Source organism: Scaptodrosophila lebanonensis, unplaced genomic scaffold, assembly GCF_003285725.1.
Source record: "Scaptodrosophila lebanonensis strain 11010-0011.00,11010-0021.00 unplaced genomic scaffold, SlebRS2 tig00000110-arrow-arrow-pilon, whole genome shotgun sequence".
Classification (NCBI taxonomy): Eukaryota; Metazoa; Arthropoda; class Insecta; order Diptera; family Drosophilidae; genus Scaptodrosophila; species Scaptodrosophila lebanonensis.
The window spans coordinates 20,226-38,865 of record NW_022060573.1 but is presented as its reverse complement, the minus strand read 5'-3'; positions in this window follow the sequence as shown (position 1 = coordinate 38,865).

The window sequence follows — 18,640 nt, the reverse complement described above, 5'->3', positions numbered from 1 at the left end:
ACGGTCCCGAGAGAGCCGCACTATTTTATTCCGTATCAGTGCGTGCTAAGACCGCAAAGCACTTCAACAAAGTTGCGAGTTGTATTCGACGCGTCTAGCAAGACGTCGTTCCAAGTGTCGTTAAATGACGGTGGTTGGACCGACTATCCAGCCATGCTTATATTCAACTTTGTTGCGGTTCCGACCTCGACCGTTTGCTTTGTCCGCTGACATTGCCAAAATGTATCGGCAAGTCGAAGTCATGGAATCACAACGCAACTTCCAATTGATTATTTGGAGAAAAGATATCACAGAACCACTTAAATATACCGTTTGAGCACGGTAACATATGGTATCGCTTCGGCACCGTTTTTGGCTATTCGATGCCTTAAATACTTAAGTGAGCTGCACGCAGATTCGCATCCATTAGCGCCTAAATCTCTGCCCAACGACTTTTATGTGGATGACCTGATATCTGGTGCAGAAACTGTGGAGGAGTTGCATTTGCTGTATAGTGAGCTAAACTCCGTTTTAAATCCATTTGGATTTATGCTCACCATATGGTCATCAAATTGGGAACAGTTTCAAATTCAGCCTTCTGACGAGCTTTTTATAGGCCATCAGGAGGATACCAAAACGCTAGGACTAGCTTGGAATCCTCGTGATGATGCGTTTAGGTACTGAGTCGAAAACCTTTCTGTTCAGATATCGCCTACTAAGCGTGCGATACTGTCGTTTATTTCGAAACTATACGACACACTTGGTCTGCTGTGCCCAATAATAACGCGAGCAAAAATTTTAATACAGGAGCTTTGGCTTCAAAAATTTTCTTGGGACGACCAAATTACCAGTCATCTATTAAAAGACTTGAATTCTATTACTAGCTGTTTTGATGCACTGGAGTCGATTCGCATACCCCAATACGTCGGCGTCTCCCAAAAATTAAAAATGCCAAATCCATGGCTTTGCTGACGCTGCTATTTATTTGTTGACAGCTATGTCCAAAGTCGCGCCGTTGAAAACCAAGTCGGTTCCGCGATTGGAACTTTGTGCTGCACAGCGCTCACTCAATAAAGCGAGTCGTTTTTTGGTCTGATTCGGAAGTAGTTTTACACTGGCTGCAAACACACCCGGCTCGTTTAAATACTTCCGTGGCAAATATAGTTGCAAATATTCAAGAGCTTACTTCTGACGCATTTTGGCGTCATGTTCCGATAGCAGATAACCCAGCAGATCTGGCTTCACGTGGCTGCACCACGACCGAATTGACTGATTCGCACTGGTTTAAGGGTCTATGATTCTTAAAACTAGATTGTTCCCTTTGGCCTCGTAATTTTCATATCAAGCTGACCAAAGAGCGTGACAAGCTTGTAGCGCAGTGGTGCGACAATGTGTGCATTGCTTTAGGTATAAACAAATCCAAGCAAGCCAAATAATGGGAAATTTGCCCGCTGACCGATTACATGGCTGTAAGCTATTTGAGGTGAGCGGAGTGGACTTTTGTGGTCCAATACCTGTCTCGATGGGAATTCGTGGCAGAGTCCCGGTTTTGCCTCCAAAGCTGTGCACATTGATGTTGTAAAAGACCTGACTGCTAATTCGTTTATGACTGTCTAGGTTTGTCGGCCGCCGTGGTCCTGTGAAGCGAATATATTCGGACAATGCGTCCAATTTCGTGAGTGCTGTACGCATTTTGGAGGAGCTCCGCAACAGATTCAGCACCAAAAACGATGCTATTGCCACATTTGCTGCCACAAAGGGAATAACGTTCCAATTCATCCCGTGGCGACCGTCACGACGAAGGCGGGGCTGTTTAATCGGGCGATACACTGTCTTGCGCCATTGCCTACAAATATTTATTGAAGCACTGCGTGCCTTCAACGTGGCCGATGTAAAGGCATTTCACTTAGTTTTAAGATTATTTAAGATAATTATAATTGAAAGCAACGCATTAGTTAAGAGAAAATTGGCGTACACTGCAGCTGCCTGCGAGCAGCATAATTGCAATTGCCGCTCTAATGTTGTGCTTACGGCGGCGGCCTTTGTATTGTATGTAGCTTCGCTACAATTAAAGTAACACTTGTTATATTGAAGTCTAGTTGTGCGAACGTGTGATCATTTTCTTAGCCCAATAAATCGTGCATAGAAAGACACCGTCTTTCTTGCCATACCGGCAAGTTACCGGATTAAATCCGTACAACCCTGTTTTGAAGATTGCTTTCCATCTGCACTGTTAGTGGTTTATTTTATAGGACTTGTGGTAAAGGCTCCGGAAAACCCAAACTATTTCCGGATGACGCTCTCGACAGTGTTGTTTTCGAAGAGTTTGTTGATGAAAATCGTATTAGTGAAGCTGTTGTGTTTGACACTGCTTTTCTAGTTACTAACGCCCGCGCTTGGAGTACTTTAAGCTCAGATGTCATCTCTTGAATCTGGTTGTCCTGCTTCGTTATTCGGTCTGCTGAAGCGCCCTCATTTTGGGCTTCGCTTAATAGACGATTTGAATTGAGCATAGCTTTTTGTACGTCGCACATTTTGGCTTGAACCTGTACATTTTTCAAATCGATGGCCTCAATTTGTTGTAGAACTGCCAGCTCTTCAATTGGATTGCCACAATGTTCCATAGTTGCATATTCACACTCGAACAATATTGCGTCTACAATTACTGACGCCATGCGGATATTTTCCTCGATTTCTGGCACTTCCAGATCTAAGGAATCGCACGCACGTCGCAGTGCATTGAAGCCAAGTTCTCCTGCGATGCATTGTGCGTGCTGCATTTTTATACTCTGTACATAAAATATACAAGAGTACATTAGGTTTTCGGGAGCTGAAAAATGTAACAGGCAGAAGGAGGCGTGGTAGACCCCACAAAGTATATATTTTCTTGATCAGCATGACGAGACGAGTCGATCTTGCCTGTCTGTCTTTCTGTCCGTCTGTCCGTCCGTATGAAGTATGAACACCTGGTTCTCAAAGACTATAAGAGGTAGAGACACCAAACTTTGCACAAAGATGCGTTATGTGTGAACGCTGTGCACGTTTGTTTCATTTCTTTGATTTTCCCCCCACTTCCCCCCTATGGGGGTTTCCCGGTTTTCCATTCGTATAATCGCCTATATCTCGGAGACTATAAGACCTACGGACACCATAGTAATAATATGTGTAAGTATACGGGTGCTTAAAAATGGGCTACCTTATACACATGTATACGATCATAAATTAAATATCGACATTCTCCTAATTATTCGATTTAGAAAGAAAAATTTGTGTATCCATTCACCGTGCATACGGAAAACAACCGACACATTCCCATCTCTAGCATCTCAGCAGATCTCATATTTACATTCGATTTAGCGTTTGTGTTAAACGTTTGCGTCAGCTGACAACGCTACAAATGTATTCTAAAGAATTCTAGCAGTCATTTAACGTTAATCTTATTCCGTGAATGTATTCTTGCGATTTACAAAAGCAGAAACACGCCTTTTCCACTCACAAAATTCATATTCGAAAAACACATATGAATAAGTGTTGAACTGTACAATTGAATACATGCACTTATATGTATGCATGCACATATACGTATATCTATATATATAAAACAGTTTGTCCTGACTGACTGACTGACTGATTGGTGATCAACGCACAGCCCAAACGGTAAAGGCTAGGAAGATGAAATTTGGACTCAAGTATCCTTTCATAGTCTAAGTGCCCACTAAGAAGGGATTTTGGAAAACTCGAGCTCCAAAGGGGGGAAAACACGCTCCAACGTTTGTATGAAAAATCTGGTTAACTTCAAACTTAGTTGTATACTCTCAGAACAATTCCAAGAAAAACTGTATACTTGGTTTTTTGATAAAAATATGATTAAAATATGGGAGCTTTCCTGTAAAAAAAATGTTGGGGCACAAAAGCAAACCGCATCAACAGCCCACACGGTAAAAGCTAGGATGCTGAAATTTGGGGTCAAGTATCTTATCATGGTGTAGATGCGCACTAAGAAGGGATTTTGAAAAATTCGAGCTCCAAAGGGGGGAAAACGAACTCCAAAGTTTGTTTGATAAATCCGCATTTTTTAGCCGATCGACGTAAAACTTGGTTTCTGAAATCAATTAAAGAATACAAACAAAACTGAGATTTTCGAAATTTGTGTTGGAGCTTATTGGGGTTTTAATATTTATTCACTATTTCAAATGGAAAATTTGTGTTATAAATTTAGTCCGACCGATTTAAAATTTGGGTAATGTAATCAATTCAAGGATTTTCAAAATATGCATTTTACAAAAGCAGGCAGAACAAACAATACAAAATATCAAACAGTTGGGGACAACTAAGTATACATACACACACATACAAACAGCTGTTCGTGTAGTTGCGTGCAAACGATTGAAATAGCCAAAGCAACATGTGAGACACTAATGTGTGAATGTCCATACATATGTGCACAGCTATGTATGTACATATGTATCTACATATGTATGTATGTACATTCGTCTTGCACTGACAGAGCAAGAAATGTTAATTAATTGAAAATTATATAACATTTTTAAAAGTAATTTTTTCTTTGTTTAGTGCATTTGGCATTAGGGTTTTCATTAATAACTTTATGCAGCAACAACAAATATCAAATAGTTGGGGACATCACATACACACACTCACACACACAACAAGCAACAGTTCGTGTCTATGTGTGCGGTTCTCTACGTACGGTTGAAAAAGTAAAGAGAAACATACATATGTATTCATTCGCATTCGTATTAATGTATACATTGGACAATCGAACACAGTTGTTTGATTGTAAAAAAAATAATGCTCTAAAAACAACAACAACTGCAAGTCATTGGCTCGCTCTTCTTCTTTCGTTTTGACCATTTAATGTTAATTGCAAAGGCAAAACGCCAAAAGTTTACAGTTACCATCGCTAGGCAACGACTGCGTAAGCGAAAGTAAAGCAGAAGCCGAATAACGGAGCTACGCATATTCTGCTTCGCATTGCGGGCAGATGTATGTGTATGTATATGATTTGTTCTTATTGATCTCAATAAATAATTAGATTTTATTATTTAAATATTCTGCTTATTGCATTCAAACTTCGATATTTTGATGGTATCGGTGGCTTCAACTATCGAAAGTTTTACTCTAGCAAATTGAGATGAGAATTGTCAGTGCTTTTTGATCGTGGCTCATCGCTGCACGGCATTGACACGAGTGCCGTGTTTCATATTCCGAGTTTGTGCGTGACCGTATTGACTCAATATGGCACGAAAAGACTCAAATGTGAATTTAAAATTAGGATATACCCTTATAATTATTCCCCTTTTTTGCACATAGTCTATCTTAAAACGTTGCGTTATCTCTATATATAAAACAGTTTGTCCTGACTAATTGGTGATCAACGCACAGCCCAAACGGTAAAAGATGAAATTTGGACTCAAGTGTCCTTTCATAGTATCCATCATAGTGTAGGAGCACACTAAGAAAGGCTTTTGGAAAATTCTAGCTCCAAAGGGGGGAAAACGAGCTTTAAAAAATATTAGTTATAATGGTCATGTTCGTTTAACGAAATAGTTTGGCAAGAACAAAAATGTACTGAACAATTTTTTGTCAAGAACAGAAAATGTTCATTTAAATACCTTAAATGCCTTCCTACTGGTAACTTATAAGGTGAAAACATATGGGTAGGTTAGGTTAGGTTGAAATGGCTGGGGTGATAACGTTCACCCGCCCACTTAGGCCTTAAGGCCCGTTGTGATACCATGTAATCCCTAATTGTGCTGGTCAGTCTTCAGCCACCCGGTGGTATTTAAGAATTTAACTAGATCCGCGAGCTCTAAATTTTTCATTTCCGAGAGGTCGCTCATGAATGGCTTCCCTAGGGTGCGTAGTCTGCGCCTGCTCAACGCCGGGCAGTGGCAAAGGAGATGCTCCACACTTTCCTCTTCCTCTTCGTCTCTGCAGCTTCTGCAGAAATCGCTAAACGGTATGTTTAGTCTCGATGCATGTCTGCCAAACGGACAGTGACCCGTGAGAGTCCCCACCACCATGGAGATCTCACTCCTTTTCAGATTCACAAGCTTTAAAGTCCCTTTTATGTTAAGGGATGGCCAGGTAAGCTTAGCTCGAACGCACGAGCTCGTGCCCTCCCAGCTCTGCTGTGCTATTTGAAGCGCATGGTTGCGCGTCAAAAGCCGAAAGGATGCTAACGGCATTCCCTTACCTTCCCTATCGGGAAGGATGTTTGCGTTGGTTCCTTCCCTTGCCAGCTCGTCTGCTATGCAATTACCTTCAATATTATGGTGTCCTGGCACCCATATAAGGCTGATACTGACTAGTTGGGCCATCTCGTTGAGGGATCTGCGACAGTCAGTGATAACTTTGGAGTTGTCCACATTGGAGTCTAACGCTTTTAGTGCCGCTTGGCTATCTGAATATATATATATATTGGTCTACCGCCTTCCATATCAGGGGATAGGTGCCTTGTGACCTCTTGTATCGCAGCCACTTCCGCCTGGTAGACGCTGCAATGATCAGGGAGACGAAATGACCGTCGTATCTCCAGGTCCGGAGAAAATATGCCACGTCCGACTCTCTGTTCCAGTTTAGAGCCATCCGTGAAAAAGTTTATGGCATCGTTTCTTCTGTGTGGTAGGCTATCCCACTCTGCACGAGTGGGAATCCTGACTGCATATTTCTTATCAAAAATAAGTTTTGGTACACAGTAATCCTTATGGGTCGGAACCCCGGGTTGAAGAAGGAGTATATCTGCATGTCCTTTTGACGTGATTTTCCAGGCAGAGGCCGCTCTGAGCCTTAGGGCTGAGTTTGTAGCAAGTTCCTTTCCGACTATGTCTAGTGGGAGAAGATGGAAGAATATATTAAGAGCCTCCGTTGGTGTAGTAGGAAGTGCCCCGCTAATGCATAATTCTGCCGATCTCTGCACCCTACTGAGTTGGGTGAGAACAGTTGATTTGTCCATCGCAGGCCACCATACTACGATTCCTTACAGAAGAATCGGTCTAACGATGGCCGTATATATCCAGTGTACAATATTTGGTGAGAACCCCCATCTGGTGGTTATGGCTCTCTTGCAGATGTAGAGTGCATTTGTGGCTTTCTTCACCCGCTCTATTGTGTTGTCACTCCAGTGCAGTTTCCTGTCCAGGATGACTCCCAAGTACTTGGCACTGTGGCTGAATTTAAGAGGAACTCCTTTTAGTGTGGGCGGCTGGAGTTCCGGAATCTTGTACTTTCTTGTGAAAAGTACTAGCTCAGTTTTTGTAGGATTTACTCCTAGGCCGCATGTGGACGCCCATTGCAAGAGCGTCAATAGCGCCGTCCTCATGAGGTGACAGAGAGTCTGTGGGTATTTACCACTGCAGATTATTGATACGTCGTCTGCGTAGGCTATGACTACATGGCCTTCCACCTCCATGCGTCGCAGCAGCTGGTTCACCGTCAGCAGCCACAGTAGCGGAGACAGAACTCCACCCTGTGGGGTGCCCCTGCTAACGAACTTGCGGCAGGATTGTCCCCCTAGTTCGGCACTTACAGCCCTGCTAGTGAGCAACTGACTGATGAAGCCTACCAGGGAGACATCTACCCCAAGGTCCGTCAACGACTGGGTGATTGCCGACGGTAATATATTGTTGAAGGCGCCCTCAATGTCCAAGAAGGCTACCAGTGAGTACTCCTTAACGTGGAGTGAGTTCTCTATTCTAGAGACCAGGGAGTGAAGGGCAGTGTCAGTTGACCTGCCCTTACTGTATGCGTGTTGTGAGTTCGACAGCAGATCCGGGTTGATAGACTGTCTGAGGTATGTTACTATTAGCCTTTCCAAGGTTTTAAGTAGAAACGAGGATAGGCTGATAGGCCTGAAGTCTTTCGGCGTAACGTGAGACGGTTTCCCGGCCTTGGGGATAAACACGACCTTTACCTCTCTCCAGTTTGCCGGAATGTGGTTGATTCTTAAACAACTTCTAAAAATTGTCAGAATCCAGGGCATAACGTGTCGCAGAGAATGTTGGAGTTGGGCCGGGACGATGCCGTCCGGTCCAGGAGATTTGTAGGGCTGAAAAGTCTTAACAACCCAGCAGATGCGTTCTTCGGTAATGATATCTTCTATCAAATGGCTGGGTACCCCCGTTACGTGGGGGATAAGGGGTGTACTACTACTGTCGGTACAGCCCGGGAAATGTGTATTAGTGAGCAGATCTAGAGAGTCTCTGCAGGAGTTCATCCACCTGCCGTCTTCCCCTTGTAGAAGAGTTGGTGGAGAGGATGATTTGGCCAGCACTTTTCTGAGCCTCGATGCTGCAGACGTTGACTCAATGCTTGAGCAGAAGTTGGCCCAAGAGGTGCGCTTGGCTCTTCTGATGGCCGACTTGAAGGTGGCAAGTTTGCGCTTATACAGTACCCAACTGGGCTCTGTGCTACTTCTTCTTGCCTCGTTGAATTGTCTTCTACATTCGACCCGAAGACCATCCAATTCAGTAGACCACCAGGGCGGTTTGCATTTTTCTTTATAAACTGTACTTGGGCAGGCTTTCTTGAGCGCACCCGAGCAGGTTTTTGTGAAGGTGTCCACCAACTTGTCCAATTTCTCTCCCGTATTGGGTTCAGAGCTTTGCAGGGGGGTAGTTTTCTGATAAGCAATCTCAAATAATACCCCCAGTTGGTTTTTTTCAGATTGAAGTTCTTAATGGCGGCAGGGGTGTGGTACCCCAGCCTGAAGTGTATGAGCCTGTGGTCTGAGAATGAGTGGTCATTAAGGACCCTCCAGGCAAGGACTCTGCGTGCGAGAAAATCAGACGCCTGTGTGACGTCTAACACCTCGCTGCGGTTTTTTGTTACAAATGTGGGGTCGCTCCCTATGTTACAGACTAGAAGGTTGCTACTCATTATATTGTCGTATACTGACTCACCTCTATCATTGATGTCACTGCTGCCCCATTGAGTATGGTGAGCATTGGCGTCTCCACCTAGGATCGTGCCTATTTTGTTATCGCCGCTATTGCCGACTAGGGCTCTCAACAGCTGCGCGGGGGGGGGGGGGGGGGGGGGGGGGGCACCATATTGATTATGGGCCATGTAGAAAGAAGCCATTCTAATGGTGGTATTTACCTCTCCATTTCTGACCCCCAGTCGTAGACTGATGGTGGTTAGGTCATCATCGCTGAATTGGGGGAGTAGAATGGCATTTAATTGTTTTTTAGCTAGAATACATGTTCTTAATTTACCCTTACCGCTTCCATAGAACAGGGTAAAATTTGGTGAGCCAAGACTCCGGATTGCGTTGTTGTTTATCCAGGGCTCTTGGATCAGGACTAGGTCCGCCTCGCCTGCTGCCAGACGAACCATTAAAGCAGCTGTTGCCACTTTACTGTGATGCAGGTTTATCTGGAGGACCTGTCAGTACATTGTGGTGGTTCGCCAGGGTTGTCTTTCAACACCTCCACTGCGACCGTGGCTATTGCTACCTGAATCCACCGCCATTGATGTCTAGGGATCCTTCCCTCGTCACTGCTGCGGTCGATGACCCCTACGACCTTGCGGTCCTTGGCCACTTCCGCAAAGGACTTGGACCAGGATTTGCCTTGCAACTTCGGCCTTTTTGACACCTTCTGTTGGTCTTCGTCCATTGAGCGCTGTCTCTTGGAGTTGCTGACCTCTAACTTATACACGAAGTTGGGTAACACCAGCTTCGCCCATCGAATATCCGCTTGGATTCTTTCGAAGTGCTCCTTCGTCGCATGCTCCGGCGCGATTGGCGTGTCGGCATGACGTCGGAGGATCCGAGCCGCAGCGCGTCCCTCGCTGTATCCAGCTTTCTCTGGATCTGTCCTTGGCACGTTTGTCGCTCTCTTCACGACCAACGCTTTCCCCTCGGGCGCGACCCTTGCAAGCGCACCAGCAGCCGAGGGCTCACTGATATATGATATGCTCTGGCCGGCGTTTGGGTAGGCGGTGGAGGTTTGAGCTTTGAGACTAGGCTTGCCATTTTGGTTCTGCTTCGTCTTGTTAACAGTGGGGCGTGTATGCGTCACGGCTCCTCTTGTTGCGGAACTTTCAGTTCCTTCCGGCCTTTGTGGAGGGACGGTCTCCAGTTTATTTTTATAAATCGTTTTTGGCGTTGAAGTGTTCATTATGTTTTCTATTTTGGGTTCCCACGAGTGGCGGAGAAGGGGCTTGACCACCCGGGCAGAGATCCGCGTACCCGGGCTAGGCTAAATAATCCGGGGGGTCGCCAGGTACCCCGGATGCTCCGTGAGCGACTGGGCTATTTAAGAGGGCCCCCAGCCAGGCTGATCTTCGGCACGGGTCGCTTGACACCTTGATCCAGCCCTCACCTCGAAGCCATGATCAGGGATCATAGCCAGACAACGTGACTATTGAGGAGTTAGGTTGTGTGACTCTGGTCTCTGATCTTAGCTGGACACCGTCAACCGACAACGTACGGGACAATTTGTAGCGCCATTACCAGTCGGCACCCTCTTGGAGGGTTCAGCACGAGGAATTTTTTGCCAACCTATGGGTAGGTTATGCACACACAAAATAAATACAATTGGAAACATTATATTGAGCCGGGTTAAGACGGGCAATACCTGCTAGTACATGCATATGATGATAAATAGCGCCTGCATTAAAAAATGTACATATGTTCATATCAGCGTTGCCAGGCGCCCTGATTTTTAAATCAAGATTAAATGTCCCGCGCGCGACAGGTTCAGTACATATACATATGTATGTACATACACCTAGCCCTCGCTTAAAGCGGGGGTTTCGTTCCTTGAAAACGTCGTGTTAAGCGAAACTTGTTAAACTTGTTAGTTTCAAAAGTTTATTCAAATGGCAAAAGTTTTCAAAAGTAAAAAGAGAACACATATGTTTTAAAATAAAATGAAATTTATTGGCATTTATAGCAGCTTTAGTAATTAACATTTTTTATATGTTGGCTCCCCTTGCGTGGCAAAAAAATGAGTAATTTTCGACTGTGTAGTTTCTTAAAGCTTCATAGCAGCTCTCCTTATATGGTTTATTTTCTTTTGCTGACATCAATTTTATGGCTACGGTTAATTTATCAGCTAGATTGCTATGAAGATATAATGTTGAGAATATATACCTATATATATATATATATATATATATATATGGGCATGAAAATATTGTGTTAATATGCTCATACGGCTCCCATTCCATTTTAGCTTGTAAAAAAAATTCTATTCAACTGAGAAGCATACGAATTCTTCATAGAAAATTAACTAGAGTTGATACTATAAAGCAGCGGTGGGCACGAAATTTTAGTTTGGGAATCCTACAACAACATCTACAAACTACAAAACTACCGTTTGGGTTATGAGAACATCATAAACTGCGTGCAAAAAATTAGGAAAAAAAAAGTACACCGAAAAAAATTTTGATCGCATTTATGAACATTCATTTAAAGATTTTTCTCGTTATGAGGTTCTTCTTTTAATACACCCTTAGAAAGCGTTGGCTTTAGCTTAGCGACAAGTTCCAACCTTTCTCTATCATTAAACATGCCATATGCATTTTCATGGTGATTAAAATAGTGCCGCCGAATATTATAATTTTTTTTTGAACATACCACAGTTCCGCAAATAAGACACTGATGTACTCCCACATTTAATAGCGAAACAAGAGAGAACCCTACAGTCGAGCAAGCCCGACAGTAAAATAGCCTGTACTCTCCACAAAAAGGAAAAATTAAAAAAAAAAAAAAAGCAGCAACAACAACAACAGCTGCGGGCAGCGCTGCCGACAGAGCTGCAGGCAGCGCATTTACTTATGGCTATAACTTTCTTCAGAATTGACCTATCATGATGAAATTTGGCACACGGACACATTAGTACTAACTGGATGTACCTATCAAAATTTATTTCAAAATTCCGAGAATTACGGAAGTTATAAGAAAAAATACGAATTGCGGGGGAGTGGGGGGGTGTATCAGAAAAAATAAACAAACTCGATCTGCCTAGGGCTTATAGGAACCTTGATACCAATTTTGGTTATCCTAGCTCTTGTACTTACTGAGATCCTTGCGCTCATACAGACAGACGGACAGACGGACATGGCTATAACGACTCGTCTTCTCATCCTGATCAAGAATATATATACTTTGTGGGGTCTGCGACGCCTCCTTCTGTGTGTTACATACATGCGCACAAAACTAGTATAGCCTTTCACCCTTTGGGTACAGGCTATAAAAAAATACCGCGTCTCAATCTCGGAAATATTAATTTCATTAGCCATTTTTCAGTTTTAAATCAAATATAAGTAAGATTACAAGTAAATAACTTGACGAAAATCATAAAAGTTTTACTGAAACACTATAATTTATAATTTGTCAATACACTTTGAATGTCAGTGCATAAGTGACCGTCAGCGGGTATTGCAAATCGATCATCAGTACACACACTTTGTGTATTTTGTTATTGCATCGATCTACTTGTGCGTCTGGCTGGCGACAACACTGCATGTATTTTGTTTTTGTAAACTCTGTCGCGATAGGTTTGTAAGTTCGGTCTTCTACTATTGCTTCTACTTCTACTATTACGGAAAAAAGCCCTGGGAGCCCAAAGAGCCACTACGTGCCCATCGCTGCTATAAAGTGATTTTCAAACAGAGCAGCACCCATTAGAAAAATTACATATTTTTCTCCCCGTTTGCACGCCACTTTATTTTTTCGCAGTCGGTGTTATTCATTTAGATTTCCATCATTTTAAAGTATGTACACGTATGTACTTGTATATACGAGTATATACAAATTTATCATTTATGTAAGAAAACATAATTTCAAATTGTTAAATTTTACACTGTCGCATGGGACCAAATTTATATTAGTTCCACGATCACAAATCTTCTTATTTTTTAGGAAGTTTTTTTACATTTTATTGCATTCGAAATTTCAAATTTTCATTATTTAGAATTTCTTTTTCCCTATTTTTCCATATTTTTCATGTGTTTTTTGTATAGTGGAAATAATTTGATAGTATAAAATCGGCCAAAAAAATTTTGCCCCGCCCTGGACTAAATCCTGGCTATGCCCATGTATGGAGTCCATACTATGGACATACGAGTATGCACTCATTCTTTATCTGATGGTGTAGAAAGCGGGACCTCCCTTTTTCTACACACATCTCATGTGTGGTGATACATACTATACCCAAAGATACTCATGCAAAAATCAAAAACAATAAAAAAAATCGATTTTAACAATCGCGTTAGAACGAGGTATTTCACCTCGTTAAAAGAGAAAAGGTAGCTATTTTGCAATTGCGTTAGACCGAGTTGGCATTAAAAGAGTTAGCATTAAACGAGGGCTTAGTGCTAAGCTATAAGAGATAGGGACACCAAATGTTGCACAAAGATGCCTTATGTGCGTACGCTATACGAGTTTGTTTTATTTTTTTATTCCCCCCCCCCTCCACTATTGGGGTTTTCCCGATTTTCCATTCGTATAATCGCCTATATCGCGGAGACTATAAGACCTAGGAGTACCAAATTTTAGTCCAAGATGCCTTTTGTGAATACGCAGAAAATGTGTATTTTGAAAATTCCCTCGCTCCCTCCTCTTCCACGCAAATTGCGAATTTCTATAACTCCCGTAATTCTTGGAATTTTGAACTTAAATTTGGGAAATACCCCCAGTTAGTCAATTTGTGTCCGTATGCCAAGTTACACTATGATAGGCCGATTTAACAAGAAGTTATACCCATAAATATATTTGCTGCCTACACGTTGCCCGCAGCTGTTGTTGATGCTGATGCTTTGGTTGACTGCAAACATGTTTGCACAGACACGAATAGATGCACATTGCCATTCATACACTCACATAGACACTATTGTTTTGTATATGTGCAATTATACACCCTTTACGTGAGTTCGAAACCGAGAGAGATAAAATCGACCCAATTTTGTATACTCTGTACATAAAATGTACAAGAGTATATTAGGTTTTCGGGAGCTGAAAATGTAACAGGCGGAAGGAGGCGTGGCAGACCCCACAAAGTATATATATTCTTGATCAGCATGACGAGACGAGTCGATCTAGCCCTGTCTGTCTGTCAGTCCGTCTGTCCGTATGAACACCTGGATCTCAGAGACTAAAAGACCTAGAGAAACCAAATTTTTCACAAAGATGCCTTATGTGTGTACGCTGTGCAAGTTTGTTTTATTTTTTTGATTTCCCCCCCCCCCCCCCCCCACTTCCCCTTATGGGGGTTTTCCCGATTTTCCATTCGTATAATCGCCTATATCTCAGGGACTATAAGACTTAGAGCTTTAGTCCAAGATGCCTTATGTGAATACGTAGAAAAATTGTATTTTGGAATTTCCCTCTCCGCTCTCCCCCGCAATCAGTAAGTTTCCATTACTTCCGTAATTCGTGAAATTTTTCATTGAAATTCAGAAAATACCTCCAGTTAGTGATTATGTCCGAATGCCCAGTTTCATAATGATAGGCCGATTTAACAGGAAGTAATACCAGTGCCCGCAGCTGTTGTTGTTATTACTGCTTTGCACAGACACACGAGACATACACAGACAAGCACATACACGACTATAGCTTCTCTACTTGTTTATTTCCGTCCAGGCTTGACTTCATGATAGGCCTGAAGTAAATTTGGCACAGTAATGGGCATGTTTAGCATTTATGTTCATATAAGGCATAAGGGATATTTGTGCACAATTTGGTGTCTTTATCTCTTATAATCTCTGAGATCCAGGTGTTCATACGGACGGATGGACAGGCAGACAGACAGACAGACAGACATAGATCGACTCGTCTTGTCATGCTCATCAAGAATATTCATACTTTGTGGGGACTTCCACGCCTCCTTCTACCTGTTACATTTTTCACTTACCGCACAAACCTAATACTCTCCCTTACATTTCATGTACAGAGTAGAAGACATTTTATGAAATTAACATATTTATAAATTATGGTAGTAATAAGAAAATAATGTTAAAGTCGAGCAGACTCAACTCTTAAATACCCTGTACCACCCCACAAAAAAAATGTTACTAAAAAATTTAATTAATTTAATTAATTTATTAATTTAATTAATTTAATTAAATATAAAATATTCCATACATGCATATACATACATTTACATCAGAATCGTGTCTATGCGTGTTTGTGTACTTGTACATTTGTATGTGTGCATTATATAATTATGTCAAATCAGCAACAAATACAGCTACGGAAAGAGCATGGGCTTGGTTATATGGCTATAACTTTCTTTCTAATCAACATATCATAATAAAACTTGGGATACGAATATATAAACACTAATTATGCGACTACCAAATGTTAGTTTAAAATTTCAAGAATAACGGCAGTTATCGAAAATCGGGGAAGTGGGCAGCTCCATCGGGAAAAATGAACAAACTTACCCTTTCTCGGACATAGGAGAATCTGGATACCAAGTTTGGTTTGGTGCCCGTCTGTATGGACGCAAGGATCTCAGAAAGTATAAGAGCTAGAACAAACTTGATATTCAGATTCTCCTAAGACCGTGAAAATACGAGTTTAAGTTTTTTTTTTCGATGCACCCCCCACTCCACCGCAATTCGTGTTTTTTTATAACTTCCGAAATTCTTGGAATTTTGAAATCAATTTTGTTAGTTAATTCCAGTTAGTGCTTATGTGTCCGGGTGCCAAGTTTCATCATGATAGGTCAATTCTGAAGAAAGTTATAGCCATAAATAACATCGCTGCCCATGCGCTGCTTGCAGCTCTGCCCGCAGTTATTTGAACGCTTTACAGTACACGAAACTGCATCAACAACAATGGGTTTGCCTACAACTACCAAAAGTGATGTATCCTTTTTGTGAAAGGTAACAGACGGTGCTAAGGAAATCATACGGGGTCTGGATGCAGTTGGTCAAACTACGCTTGCTTTTTACGAAGATCGATTTTGAAACGCGTCGAAATGGATAGAGGAAAGCCGTGAACTTGATTCGCCAACTATTGATGAGTTCTTCAAATTTCTGGATGCACGTTGAGAAGAATCTAATGAAATCTAAGTCTGCACAAGATGACAGACCACAGCGTATGTCACGCACACTGGTTGCTGTACAACAAATATGTTGCACGCCTGTCCACAGTTTCTTGGCTTAACTGTTTAACAGCGCCTGACACTTGTTAAATCAAAATCGTTATGCTTTAGTTGCATAAAATCTGGACATTTGTTACGTGAGTATCAATCAAAGTATACTTGTAAGCACTGTTGCAACATGCGCACATGCCGCTGCTGCTGTCATAGATATCGGAACGTTTCATACTCTTGGAATTGCATGCACATCAACACGTATTTTGGTTTCTGGGATCTCAACGATCAAAGCTGAGTCCACTCGAGGCTGCTTCACTATACATGTGAAGTCTCGAATCTCACAACACACCCTAGATATCTCAGCGCAAGTGCTGGGCAAACTAACGTCCCCATTGGATCGGCATTACATAGATTCATCGACACTCCAGATGGTATACAAATGGCGGATCCTGACTACAATGCCCCAGTAGGCATTCTCTTGGGCAACGACTACGTTTGGAGCACTGATTTTGGTCAGAAAGATTTGACAACCATGGCAACGTTATTACCATTTCTACAATATTTGGATGGGTCATAACATCGGTTCTATTTATTCATTGATTAGCAACTACTAGTCTTCATACTGCTGCGCCCCAGGAGCTAGAGGATGTACATCATCAGTTGCATCAGGATCCAGATATGGATAAGGTTAAGGAACACTTTCTCAAAACACACAGTCGTGACGCCAATGGGAAGTAAATAGTGGTGCTCCCATTCGAAGGGGAAAACCCAGAATTTTCGGATACGCTGTAAGGTGCAGTGTCATGCTTCACAATACGTTAAATTTATGGAAGAATATTATAATCTGGGCCACATGCGAGAGCTGCGACCGGAGAAGATCGACACAGGGCAAACATTTTATATACCACACCATCCTGTTGTTGGTCCGAAACTGCGAGTGGTTTTTGACGGTTCATTCCAAGATTCCAACGGCTTAGTATTGAACGATGAACAACATACAGGACCCACTACACAACGAAACTTTTTTGCTGTTTGTATACGATTCAGAATGAACAAGTTTGTTTTTATAGCCTGTACCCAAAGGGTGAAAGGCTATACTAGTTTTGTGCGAATGTATGTAACACCCAGAAGGAGGCGTGGCAGACCCCACAAAGTATATATATTCTTGATCAGGATGAGAAGACGAGTCGATATAGCCATGTCCGTCCGTCCGTCCGTCTGTCCGTCCGTCTGTCCCTCTGTCCGTTCGTTTGTATGAGCGCAAGGATCTCAGAAGGTACAAGAGCGAGAATAACCAAACTCGATATCCAGATTCCCATAAGCCCTAGGCAGGTCAAGTTTATTTTTTTTATTCTGATACATCCCCCCCCCCACTTCCCCGCAATTCGTGTTTTTTCTATAACTCCCGTAGTTCTTGGAATTTCGAACCATAAATAAAATCGCTGCCCATGCTCTGCTTGTACCGCTGCCCGCAGTTGCTGTTGTTGCTGCTGCTTGGGTTCAACTTTGTGCTGCATACATACACGCATATAAATACGCAGAGACACGATTCTGATGTAAATGGATGCTGTTGAAACTGTACATGAACATGTCTTTAATTTAATTAATATACTTTTTTTTAATTATTTAAACATTTTTTTTTCATTTTTTCCTTTTTTGTGGGAGGTAAAGGATATTTAAGAGTTGAGCTTGCTCGACTTTAGCATTATTTTCTTGTTTCTGCAGATATTGTGAAGATGTTTCGTCAGATTTGGATCAACCAGAAGCATCGTAACTATCAAGGAATCGTATGGAGAGAAGACCCATCTACTCCAATCAAACACTATCAACTATGCTACTACGAACTATTCTACTTCGACAATGTATGACTGGATCCAACAATGAAGATGAGCTGGTTCATAAGAGGAATGAACTCGTACAGTTACTGTCACACGCCTAGTTGGAGTTGGGAAAATGGGTATTACACAACGGAACTGTAAAGGAACGGAGAATGTTTTGGAAACCAGAAGATGATTCATTATCGAACTACGTTCAACACACAACGGGAGCTTATAGCACCAAGCGTCAAGTGTTATCAGATGTCTCACGAATATTCGATCCATTGGGCCTACTAGCGCCAATTGTCGTTCAATTTAAGATACTATTTCAACACTTATTGCTCCTCGAACTGGGCTGGGATGACAAACTCCCGCTAAAACTTTCTGACCGATGGATCAAATGCCGTACCAAACTGCTGCATCAACTGAACCTGAACTGAACGGATCGTTGGCAATAACGAAGATGACATCGAGCTACACGCCTTCTCAGCTGCCTCACCGAAAGCTTATGAGGTTGTTGTATACAGTTGAGTTACGCATGGAAACGGCACTGCAACCGTTTCAATTACTGAGCGGCCTCATTCAATCAGTCAAGGCCGGAATACAAATCCGCCCCGTATATCCATGGTCCGATTCTACTATCGTACTCTGAAGGTTAGCTCATTCGCCATCACGACTTATAACGTTTGTTGCCAATAGAACTTCAGAGATACTCGATATCATGCGACATGTCATCTCTAAAGAAAACCCGGCTGATTGAGCATCCAGGGG